Raw genomic sequence first — 12813 nt, 5'->3', positions numbered from 1 at the left:
GAATCGCAGGATGACCGGAACTGGGGGAAAGGCATAAGCCGTGCAAAACTTCCACTGATCCGTCAGTGCATCCATACCGAAGGCCTGGGGACAACGACACCTCGTACAATATTTCTCCAGCTTGAAATTGCACGGGGAGGCAAACAGGTCCACTTCTGACAGGATCCCCAGAGACAGAATCCATGTGAATATCTCGGGATGGAGAGACCACTCGTTGTTGTCCAGGGGGAACCTTGATAGGAAGTCCGCCTGGACATTCTGAATTCCGGGGAGATAAACCGCCGTCAGATTTGACAAGTTCATCTGAACCCAAGACATGATCGGGCTTACTTCCTTCAGCAGAGAGAGACTGCGGGTGCCTCCTTGTCTCTTGATATAAGATACTGCTGTCGTGTTGTCCATCCTTAGGAGAACCGAGGTCCACGAAATCAGGTGAGAAAAGGCTTGAAGAGCACGGAGAGCCGCACGAAGCTCTAGAACATTGGATACTACATCTTGGGCTGGAAATTCCAATACGCCCTGGGCTATTTCTGACAGACACAGGGCGCCCCAGCCCCTGTTGCTGGCATCCGTCGTTACTGTGATCCAAGAGACGGGAGCTATGGAATGGCAATTGAGGAGGTTCTTTCGTTGGAGCCACCAGAAGAGACTCTCCCGCATTGAGGGGTTTATCCTGACCAGCTGGTCTCGAGACCCCTGGTCCCATTGTAGAAGAAAACCCTTCTGAAAAGGACGCATCCTCCATTGTGCCCACTTTATCATGGGGGCTGTGGATACCATAGTGCCAATTATCTTGAGGCACTGCGAGGCTCTGAGAAGAGGAGAATGCAATGCAGGCTGAATCCTGTCTCGGATCACTGGAATTTTCTCCACCGGCAGGGAAATAGTACTTTCGACCGTGTTGAACTGGGCTCCGAGAAAAATCAAAGACTGAGGGGTCCAGATGACTTTTTTCCCGGTTCAACAGCCAACCGAATTCCGTGAGTGTCGAGATGACTTGAGTTCAATGTAACAGTAGCTGTTCTCTGTCTTGGGAAAGCAACAGTAGATCGTCTAGGTAATGGTGTAATCGTATACCTTTGATCCTGATTAGTGCTACCACACCCAGTAAGAGCTTCGAAAACACTCGATGCGATGTTGTAAGCCCGAACGGGAGACATACAAATTGAAGATGTAATTGGCCCACTGCGAACCGAAGGTACCTCTGAAACTCTTTTGCGATCGGAACATGGAAATAAGCATCCTTCAAGTCTATGGAAATCAACCAGTCGCCTGGTTGTATTGACTGACGTATTGTTAGTAATGTCTCCATCTTGAATTTTTCCTTCTTGATGAAGGAGTTCAGATGCGTTAGGTCGATGACTGGTCTCCAGGAGCCATTCTTTTTGAGGACCATAAAAAGGGGGGAGTAGACCCCTTGAAATCTCTCCTTGGTTGGGACGGAATGGCAGCGCCTTGGGCCAACAGGGAATCTGTGTAAGACAGGAGTACCTTTCTTTTTTCTTCCACAAGTGGTAGGATTGTAGGAACAAACTGATAAATGGGCGGACTGTTGAACACCCAGGAATGACCTGAGGAGACCGTCTTGACAGTCCAATAGTCTTGAATCGAGGCTGCCCAGACGTGCCGGAAATAGAGTAGCCGAGCCCCTACTTGCTCCGTCTGGACAGGCCCCACATCAAAAGGACTTAGAAGCCTCTCTATCCCCTGATGTAGTTGAATTGAGTTCTTCTCCAGTTCTTCCTAAATTCCCGACCAGGCCTGTAACGGCGAGCATCTATAGCACACTCTTGTTCTTGTCTGGGCTGAACTTTCCTCTGACTCAAGAGGCGACGATCCTGGGTAAGAACCCTGATTTACCCCCAGTAGCACGGGAAATGGCAGAATCAAGCTTATTCCCGAAGAGGGAGGGCCCCTCAAAGGGAATCTTACACCATGCCTGTTTAGAGGCAGGATCTGCAACCCACGGACGAAGCCACAAAGCGCGCTTCGCAGTAACTGAGGAGAGCATGACACGTGCCACTAGGCAGATAATATCAAGGGATGCTTCTCCCAAAAAGACTGATGCTAACTTCAGTTCATGTACTGGTGAACTCCAGATAAGTTCTTCCGAAACGCTTCCCAAAGCCGCACCAACATCATCCGTCCAAGACTCCATGGCTTTAGATAATGCTGCAAGGGCCAGAGCTGGCTTACAGGCCATGCCTGCAGTGATATAAATGCGCTTTAGATCAGTGTCAATCTTCCTCTCTAAACCATCCTTTAACAAAACGGTATCTTCAAGAGGGAGTGTAACATGCCTGACCAGACGCATTAGTGCCGCATCAATAAGAGGGGCTGAATCCAGATATTTAACGTCTTCACTTTTAAACGGGTACATTTTGGCAATCTTGGAAATCAAGGAGTTCTTCCTCTCCACTTTTCCCCATTCGTCTGAAATAATCTCACCGAGCTCACCCAAGAAGGGGAAATTCGGGCGATCCTTCTTAAGGTGTTTAAAGTACTTCCTCTGTTTAGAGGGTGCTTCAACTGGCTCTTCCCATTTTAGAGCATCCTTGACCGCTCTGACCAGCTGCGGAATAAGAGAAAAATCAAAACCTGCAGTTGATTCATCAATCTCACTGTCCGAAGACTCACTTGGAGAGACACTGTGTCTGGAGGGACCCGGAATTATAGGGTCTGCGTCTACATCGACTGGAGCTGTAACGGAAGGAGGATTAAACATCCGATCAGACTCTGCTTTGTTCAGAGATTCTTGAACCACCTTCCTGACCAATGCTTCCACTTGCTGGTCTCCGGCTCCTCTTTCCTTCATAGCTCTGGAATAACAAGACTCACAGAGAGATTTACCCTCTGGAACGTGAGATTTACAACCCCAGCAGGCTTTCTCTAAGCGGCTGGAACGGTGGGTTGAATGATGACCAGATCCAGATCTTGACCGATCTCTATGGTGTCTGGAGGGTAATCTAGAGCGTCTAGAACTTGACGTAGAATGACGATGTTGTAACCTAGACTGGTCAGTATCTTTGCGTGCTGACAAATGACGTTCAGACCTAGAAGGGCTAAATAGAGAAGAAAAAGACTACAGCAAGAAAAAACAAAAGTAATTACCCAAAATAAAACCAGCAGAAGGAAATTATATTCCTACTTGCAGCGTAAGGGTTGGCCACTGGGGGGCGATGATACGTCCATAATGAAAAAGTCTGTATGCTGGAGAGATTCGAAACACCATAAGCATCCAACAGGAATCAAATAGTAAAGCTTACTGGCGAACAGAACATAGCAAGACAAACAGCACACCGGGAAGCCACCTTTCTCCCGCAGAGCAATCCCAACCATAGCTGTATCTGACAGCTATTTAAATGTTGGCGCCGATGGTGACGTCACCACGCCCCCCGGCTTCGGTCAGCGGAGTTCGCGCGCATGCGCGATCACCACCGTCTCCCGAAAACGTTCGGACCAAGCCTCCATCCGAACGAGGTATGCGCCTGCGCAGAACGAACGGAAGAGGCGGCGGACTGGAACGCAGATGCGCTCCAGCCGCCATACGTACCAGGAAATGGAAAAAGGAGATGACAAACAACACACAAAAACAGGCTGCCATAATGATAAATGATTAAATCAATACTAGGGATGAGCTTCGTGTTCGAGTCGAACGTACGTTCGACTCGAACATTGGCTGTTCGTGCGTTCGGCGAATTCCGAACGTTTTGGCCGTTCGCGTCAAAATTCGAGTGACGCGCGCGCGGACCACAATGCACTGCGTTGGCGCAGTGCATTGCTGCCCGATGATTGGCCAAGCATGCACTGTGACCCCGCATGCTTGGCCAATCGCAGCGCCGGCAGCGAGGAGAGCCATGATTGGCCACAGGCATCCTGCCTGTGGCCAATCATAGCTTAGGCTGTGTAGTGCACGCCCCACACTATATAAGGCCGCCTTTAAGGCGGCCTCCTGTAGTGTGTTACTTTGCATCTGAAGCAGTGGGTGTTCTGTGTACCTTCAACACAGTACACACCAAACGTTTTTGGCTGATTTCCTATCTTGCTGATGTGTAGTGGTTGTTGTCTGTGCCCTGACTGCAGTATACACCACTATATTCACCTCACCTATATAGCTAGTGATCTAGCTTTAACCACTTAACAAATGCCCATTGCCGATTAACGGCTTCAGGGCGGTTGTTTAACTCAGAGAGGCCGTTAATTAACGGCCTCCCAGAATTCTGCTCTCGCGTGCCCCGAGGTGTGCGCACTCGAGAGCATCCGTGACCGCCGGGTCCATAGCGGCCGTTTACCACGTGATTGCTCCGTCAAATGACGGAGTGATCACTTGGAAACAAACCGGCGTTATGTTATGACGCCTGTTCCTCCCTCCCCTTTCTGTACCGATCGGTACATCGGAGGGGAAAGAGATCGGTGTCAGCAGCGATGTGGGCTGCATCTGCAGTGCCCACATCGCTGCTCACCGAATTTAACCCCTCAATTCCCTGCCAATACTCTGCAATACCAGTGCATACTCTGCAGTACCCTGCCATTACTCTGCAGTACCCCGCCATTACTCTGCAGTGCAGTACCCCGCCATTACTCTGCAGTGCAGTACCCCGCCATTACTCTGCAGTGCAGTACCCCGCCATTACTCTGCAGTGCAGTACCCTGCCATTACTCTGCAGTACCCCGCCATTACTCTGCAGTGCAGTACCCTGCCATTACTCTGCAGTGCAGTACCCTGCCATTACTCTGCAGTACCCTGCCATTACTCTGCAGTACCCCGCCATTACTCTGCAGTACCCCCCATTACTCTGCAGTAACCCCCATTACTCTGCAGTACCCCCCAATACTCTGCAGTACCCGCCATTACTCTGCAGTACCCCCAATACTCTGCAGTACCCTGCTATTACTCTGTAGTACCCCGCCAATACCCGGCCAATACTCTGTAATACCCTGCCATAAATTGCCATACCCAGCCATACTCAGAGATACCCAGCCATACTCGGTGATACCCTGAAATACCCAGCCATAGACGCCCCCCACCCCTCACCGCCCTCCGGTGCTTCTACCAACTCGCCAGTACAATCAAAGCCAGAATCTTTTTTTTATTTTTTATTTCAGGCTTCCCAGCCTAGAGGTGAGATGTGGGGTCATATTGACCCCCCAGATTTCACTGTAAAGAGGACCTGTCACCCCATATTCCTATTACAAGGGATGTTTACATTTCTTGTAATAGGAATAAAAGTGATCAAAAATATATTTTTGGGAAACAAAATGTCAAACTAAAATAAATAAAGTAAAATGAACAATAAAAAAATAAAATAAAAATTAAAGCGCCCATGTCCCCATGTGCTCGCATGTGCCACACATGTGAGGTATCCCCCCGAGAATGTTAGAGCGAGAGCAATAATTCTAGTCCTAGACCTCCTCTGCAACTCAAAACATGTAACCAGTAAAAAAAAAATTAAAGCGTCGCCTATGGGGATTTTTTAAGTAGCGACGTTTGGCGCCATTCCACGGGCATGTGCAATTTTGAAGAGTGACATGTTTGATATCTATTTACTCAGCATAACTTCATCTTTCACTTTATGCAAACAATGGGCTAACAAGTGGTTAATAATAGAGCTTGCAGTCAGTAGTGTTAGGAGATAGTGCGTGCTGTCTGCGTGCTCTGTACCCAGTACATACCGCTATAATATAGGGCAGGCCCCTACTTTCAAACATCCAACTTACAAACATCTCCTACTTGCAAACGCAAGGAGACAGCAGCAAGTGAGATGAAAAAAGATGGACGACAAAACAAATTATACAGGGGTGATAACCCTTCCCTATGTTTTCCAAAAAGCTTAAAGATATTTTTTTTGACTGGAGCTACACTTTAAAAATGTACCGGTTGAAAATGACAAACAGATTCAACTTAACACAACAAACCTACACAGTCCCTGTCTTGTTTGCACCGCCTGTATACTGCTGTTCTGAGTATATAGGGCCTGGGGGCCACACGCATTTCCTTTTTTTAATATGGGTACGGGGTTCCCCTTAATATGTGTACAAGACCCAAATAGGCTGGTAATGGGAAGGAAGGGCTACCCATGCCATTTTTCTGAATGATTTTCAACCATATTGCAGGAACCAGATATAACATTAAAACCGCAAGCAGTTTTAAATGGTGTTATTTCCGTTTAATGTCATTTTGTGCAGGGACTGTTCTAAACACGGGAAACACGTGGCACTTCACAGGCATACTATAGACACCCCCCAGGCACCATATTTAAAGGAATATTTCACTTTTTTTTTTTCACTTTAATCGTCATTAAAATCAGTGCTCCCGCCAAAACGGTAGTTTTTAAAACTTTTTTTTGCAGTGACCCATGTCCCCTGAGGCAGGAGGCAGGTCGCCAAACCCTTTTTAGGACACTATCTTGCATATTAGCCGTTAAAATTAGCACTTTCCAATTCGAACGTTCGAGTCCCATAGACTTCAATGGGGTACTAACGTTCGTACCGAACGCGGGGGTCGTTCGCAAGTTCTGGTGCGAACCGAACCGGGGGGTGTTCGGCTCATCCCTAATCAATACGATACCGCCACGGCACGATCCCGATCCATCCTGACTGGGGGTACTCCACCCACTGCACGAACGGGACATCAAAACAGAGGCCTCCTGCTAATAGCAAAGGATGTATGGCCAAATTGCCGCTTGCCTGCCAATGGCAGGTTAGTAAGCTCTTCATGGCATCGCATATACTGCCCGTCTCCACCCGGCTAATAGCTGGGACTGCTGGAATCCATAATCACCCTCAGGATCTTCGTGCAAACAGGACTGGACCGGAACTCTTCATAAGGTAAGCAAACACCTTGGTCCTAGGAGGAGGACAAAAAAGGAACACAGTCTCTGTTCAGAAGCAAAGATTTATGGGAGTGGGGTCCTATGAGGTATGAGAGGCGGGATTAACCCATACGTAGGCTGCCATGGAGTCTGTCAGGAAAGAAAGATAGAGGTAGAGAGAAAGAAAGATAGAGGTAGAGAGAAAGAAAGGTAGAGAGAAAGAAAAAAAGAAGGAAAGAAGGAAAGAAAGATAGAGGGAGAGAAAAAGAAAGATATATATATATATATATATATATATATATATATATATATATATATATACAGAGAGAGAGAGAGGGGGAGAAAGATGGATAGATATATAGATAGATAAATAGAAAAAAGAAAGAGATAGATAGATAGATAGATAGATAGATAGATAGATAGATAGATAGATAGATAGATAGATAGATAGATAGAGAGAAAGATAGAGAGAAAGAAAGATAGATATATGGAAAAAAAGATAGGTAGATAGATAGAGAAATAAAGATAGATAGATAAATAGATAGATAGATAGATAGATAGATAGATAGATAGATAGATAGATAGATAGATAGATAGATAGATAGATAGATAGATAAAAAAGAAAGATAGATAGATAGATAGATAGATAGATAGATAGATAGATAGATAGATAGATAGATAGATAGATAGATAGATAGATAGATAAAAAAGAAAGATAGATAGATAGATAGATAGATAAAAAAAAGAAAGATAGATAGATAGATAGACAGATAATTAGAGAGAAAGATAGAGAGAAAGACAGATAGATATATGGAAAAAAAAGATAGGTAGATAGAGGGAGAAAGATAGATAGATAGATAGATAGATAAAAAAAGAAAGAAAGATAGATAGAAAAAAAAGAAAGATAGATAGATAGATAGATAGATAGATAGATAGATAGATAGAAAAAAAGAAAGAAAGAAAGATAGATAGATAGAAAAAAAGATAGATAGATAGATAGATAGATAGAAAAAAGATAGATAGATAGATATTTGGGAAAAAAAGATAGATAGATAGATAGATAGATAGATAGATAGATAGATAGATAGAGGGAGAAAGATAGATAGATAGAAAAAAGGGAGAGAGAAGGGCACCCCTACATCAGTGTACTCACGCGGAGGCAGGAGTCGCTGGCTGGATGGATGGATGAAACTCCATTTGCTGGGCTTTAGCTTGAATCTTCCCGCCCACATCCCCTTCTCTTAATCAGCAGAACAGTGTCTGTAAAGCCCCGTACACACGAGCGGACTTATGTCCGACAGACTTCCGAAGGAGTTCTGCCGGAGTTCTGCCGGAGTTCCGACAGAGTTCTGACGGACTTTTCGAATGAGCGGACTTGGCCACACACAATCACACCAAACTCCGACGGATTCGAACGTGATGACGTACGACTGGACTCGAATAAGGAAGTTCATAGCCAGTAGCCAATAGCTGCCCTAGCGTCGGTTTTAGTCCGTCGGAATAGCATACACACGAGCACATTTTTTGGTAGGAACTGGGTCCGGCGGAGTTTCGTCGGAAAAATTTGAAGCATGTTCCATTTTCTAAAGTCTGTCAGACTTTTGCGAATCAAAAGTCCGTTGCAGCCCACACACGATCGAAAAGTCTGACGGAATCATTCCGTCAGACTTTGGATGTTGAAAAGTCCGCTCGTGTGTACGGGGCTTTAGGGAGAGTGAGCGGGGCAGACAGAGGAAGAAAGGACGGGAGGAGGGGGAGGAGTAGAAGCAGCACTCTCCTGTGACTGGCTGAGCGGGCAGCAGGGGGAGGGGAGAAGTGTCAGAGCTGGCTGTGGTACGCCCAGTTCTCAGTGAGCTCCGATCACCTGCTGATCTGTCCCGCCCGCGGGAAGGTTTCCTCGGTGTCACTGGGAGAATCGGCGCTGTGCTGGTGGCGGAGATCTCTGGCGCTAGAAGAGTCGACTCTGCAATAAGGAAAACTAGGCGGCCACGAGGCCCCCCTGATCGCGGGGCCTAAGGCGACCGCCTAGTTTGCCTAATTAGAGAGCCGCCTCTGGATTTATTAAAATCACAAGAATAGTTCATAAAAGGGCTAGATTCTATATGAATGGGTTTATCATGTAGGTCTGCCCAAGGCAATATGATATTTTGATAAAGCATAGTTTTACCCTGTACACACAATAGGGTTTTCCGACAACAAAACCGTGGATTTTTTTCCGATGGATGTTGGCTCAAGCTTGTCTTGCATTCACACGGTCACACAAATGTTGTCGGAAACTCAGAATGTCAAGAACGCGGTGACGTACAACATGCTCTTCTGCTTGATTATGAGCATGCGTAGACTTTTGTGCGTCCGACTTATGTACACACGATCGGAATTTCCGACAACAGATTTTGTTGTTGGAAAATTTGAGAACCTGCTCTCAAACATTTGTTGGTGGACATTCCGACAACAAATTTTCTATGGAGCATACACACGATTGGACTTTCCAACAACAAGCTCACATCCAACATTTGTTGTTGGGAAATCCTATCTTGCGTACAGGGCATTAGAGTGCAAGCTCTGTGGAAGAGCCAGAAATGCAAATGTGATTGTGTACCCAATGAATGAAGGGCATGGAAAATAAATCCCACATGTGTAAGCAGGCATTTTCTTAAACAGAAAAGCATTTCTCCCAACTTTTTAAAATGATAAAGCGGGACATCTTTTAGCACACAGTATGTACCACGGGCCTGATTACATGATCCCCAAAGATCTAATATACAGAAAATTATTTGGCAAAACCACACAAATGTTTTTTGACCTCTGTTTTCCATTTATATTGGCTGTTCAAAATAACAAATGCAATAATATAGAGGTTGGATACAAAGTTTAGGACAGCATAGTACTTTTGGTAGTAAAATAGTAAATTTTGCGTAGAGATGTACACATCAGACCAAAAGAGGGACAACTGAGGCTGTGTAATGGAGAGAGGGATTTTGTCTCCAAGGAGTTAGGATCCATGTAAAAAAAAAGCACTTTAACCACTTGCTGCCAGTATAACATACTTATACTGTGGCAAGGTGGCACTTCTGCGCTATATCACATATAAAGTACGTGATCGGACACTTCCCGATCTGGGGCTCACATGTGCACCACCGGCAACCCACTCCTGCTGTGATTATACACAGTGGGAGCTGATCTCTGGGTACCATGGACTCGATGACCGCCGGCACCCGCCGATCATTATTTAACCACTTGCTTACTGGGCACTTAAACCCCCCTCCTGCCCAGACCAATTTTCAGCTTTCAGCACTGATGCACTTTGAATGACAATTGCGCGGCCATAGAACACTGTACCCAAATGAAATTTTTATCATTTTTTTTCCTCACAAATAGAGCTTTCTTTTGGTGGTATTTAATTACAGCTGGGAGTTTTATTTTTTTGCTAAACAAACAGAAAAAGACGCAAAAAAAAAAAAAAAAAATCATGTTTAATAATTTGTTATAAAATTTTGCAAACAGGTAATTTTTCTCCTTCATTGAAATGCGCTGATGAGGCGACGCTGGTGGGCACTGATAGGCGGCGCTGGTGGGCACTGACAGGCACAGTTAAGGCGGCACTAATAGGCACAGATAAGATAGCACCGATAGGCACAAATAAGGCAGTACTGATGGGCACAGATGGGCAAAGATGGGAACAGATAAGATGGCACAGATGGGTGGCACAGATGGGTGACATGGATGGGCACTGATAGGTACCACTGATAGATGGGACTGATGGGCACTGATAGGTGGCACTGCTGGGCACTGATGGGCGTCACTGATGGGCACTGATGGGCACTGGTACATGACACTGATTGGCACGGATATGTGTCACTGAGGTGCAGCACTGTGTGTGCGAGGCAGATTGTGGGCACTGATAGGTGGCACCTTGGGCACTGATGGGTGGCACTGTGGGCACTGATGGGTGGCACTTTTGACATATTTTAGGTGTCACTGGCAGGGGGCAGGTGGGCATTGATACTGATACTGATGTCCCGATCACGGTACCGGCTCTGTTGATATCACATGATCAGCTGTCATTAGCTGACAGCTGATCACGTGGTAAGGGGTCGGGATTGACCCCTTGCTCCGATCTGTGATCAGGCGAGTCTCATAGACTCGCTGATCAGAGTGCGCCGCAGGCCGCTCGTGCACGGGACTACGTCAATAGACTTGTCCCAGCAAAGCTACAGCGCGGATCTCAAGAAGTTAAAGAGCCAGAACGGCGTGCTGCATATGTAAACAAGGCAGATCGTCATTCTGACAGAAGGTAAGGCATGGATCCTGTGTTCCCCTAATGAAAGCACCTCCTACACTACACAAACACACTAGCTGGGCACAACTGCAATATTGCAGTCCCACTGTAAGTTGATGATCACTGCCATTTACTATACCTTTTGCGCAAACCAATCAATATATGCTTATTGGGATTTCTTTTTTACAAAAATTTGTATCAGAATACATATTGGCCTAAATTCATGAAGACATTTTTTTTATTGGATATGTTTTATAGCAGAAAGTAAAAAATGTTTTTATTTTCAAAATTGTCTCTATTTTTTTGTTTATAGAGCAAAAACAAAACAAAATGCAGAGGTGATCAAATACCATCAAAAAACAGCTCTATTTGTGGGAAAATAAGGACAGAAATGGTATTTGGGTACAGCATTGCACGACCAGTCAATTGTCCGTTAAAGTAATGCAGTGCCGTATCGCAAAAAATGACCTGGTCATGAAGGGGGGTAAAGGGGGGGAGGGGTGGTATCAAGTGGTTAAAATGCCTTTTATCATAGTTAGATTTAGCCCACCTAAAACAGATATTTCAGTTATAGGTGGCCTTTGCTCAGCCAGTCCTTCCCTTACCTCTCATATCTTTTGGAACCTCCAGCAGTGTGATCTCCCTGCCATAGTTTCTGGCTTTATTCCCAGAACCCTTGCATACCTCCCAACTTTTTGAGATGGGAAGCAAAAGTATGTAGGCATAGGGCACGCCCCCTGCCATGCCCCCTCAAAGGAGAATTAAACAAAAAAGATTGGGTTCCCCCAAGTTTCTTTCCTCAGACCTCTACTATTCTCGATCTGCACATCCTCCTTGGGTCAGCTGATAGCCTCCCATGGCTTCTGCCATCATTTATATTCTGATGACACCCAAATCTATCTCTCTACCCCTCGGCTCACCCCATCAGTCTCCTCACACATCACTGATTTACTAACAGACATATCAGACTGGATGTCACACCACTTCCTCAAACTGAATCTATCTAAAACTGAGCTCTTAATATTTCCTCCTCCACATGAGATCAATGGCACATCTATCAGTCTGTCCCAATCTAGGGGTAACCCTAGACTCTGAACTGTCCTTTCAGGCCCACATCCAATCCCTGTCCAAATCATGCCGTTTTAGCCTCCGCAACATTTCTTGAATACACCCATTTTTAACTAATGACCATTCAGTCCATAATGAATGCTGCTGCAAGACTCATCTACCTTACCAATCATTCATTGTCTTCCACCCCTCTCTACAATCTCTCCACTGTCTTCCAATCACCCAATGAATACAATTCAAAGTACTAACAATAATTTACAATTTACAAATCCATCCATAACTCTGAATCCATCCATAACTCTGCGCCCAGCTACATCACTAACCTAATCTCAAAAGACCAACCAACACGCTCTCTTTGGTCCTCCCAAGACCTCCTGCTCTCTAGCTCCCTTGTCACCTCCTCCCATGCTCACCTCCAGGGTTTCTCCAGAGCTTCTCCCATCCTTTGGAACTCCCTACCTCAATCTGTCCAACTGTCCCCTAATCTATCCATCTTTAGACAATCACTGAAAACCCCTTTCTTTAAAGAAGCCTATGCTGCTGTTTTACTTTCTCCATCAGCTCATCCCCCACAGCTATTACCTTTTGTATCAACTGACCCTCCCTTTGTTTTGTAAGGTCTAATGAGCAGGGCCCTCTAATTCCTCTTGTAAC

The sequence above is a fragment of the Lithobates pipiens genome, unplaced genomic scaffold (genome assembly GCF_037356315.1).
Source record: "Lithobates pipiens isolate NorthernLeopardFrog02 unplaced genomic scaffold, aLitPip1_a1.2 Scaffold_22, whole genome shotgun sequence".
NCBI lineage: Eukaryota > Metazoa > Chordata > Amphibia > Anura > Ranidae > Lithobates > Lithobates pipiens.
Note: the sequence above shows the minus strand (reverse complement) of the source record.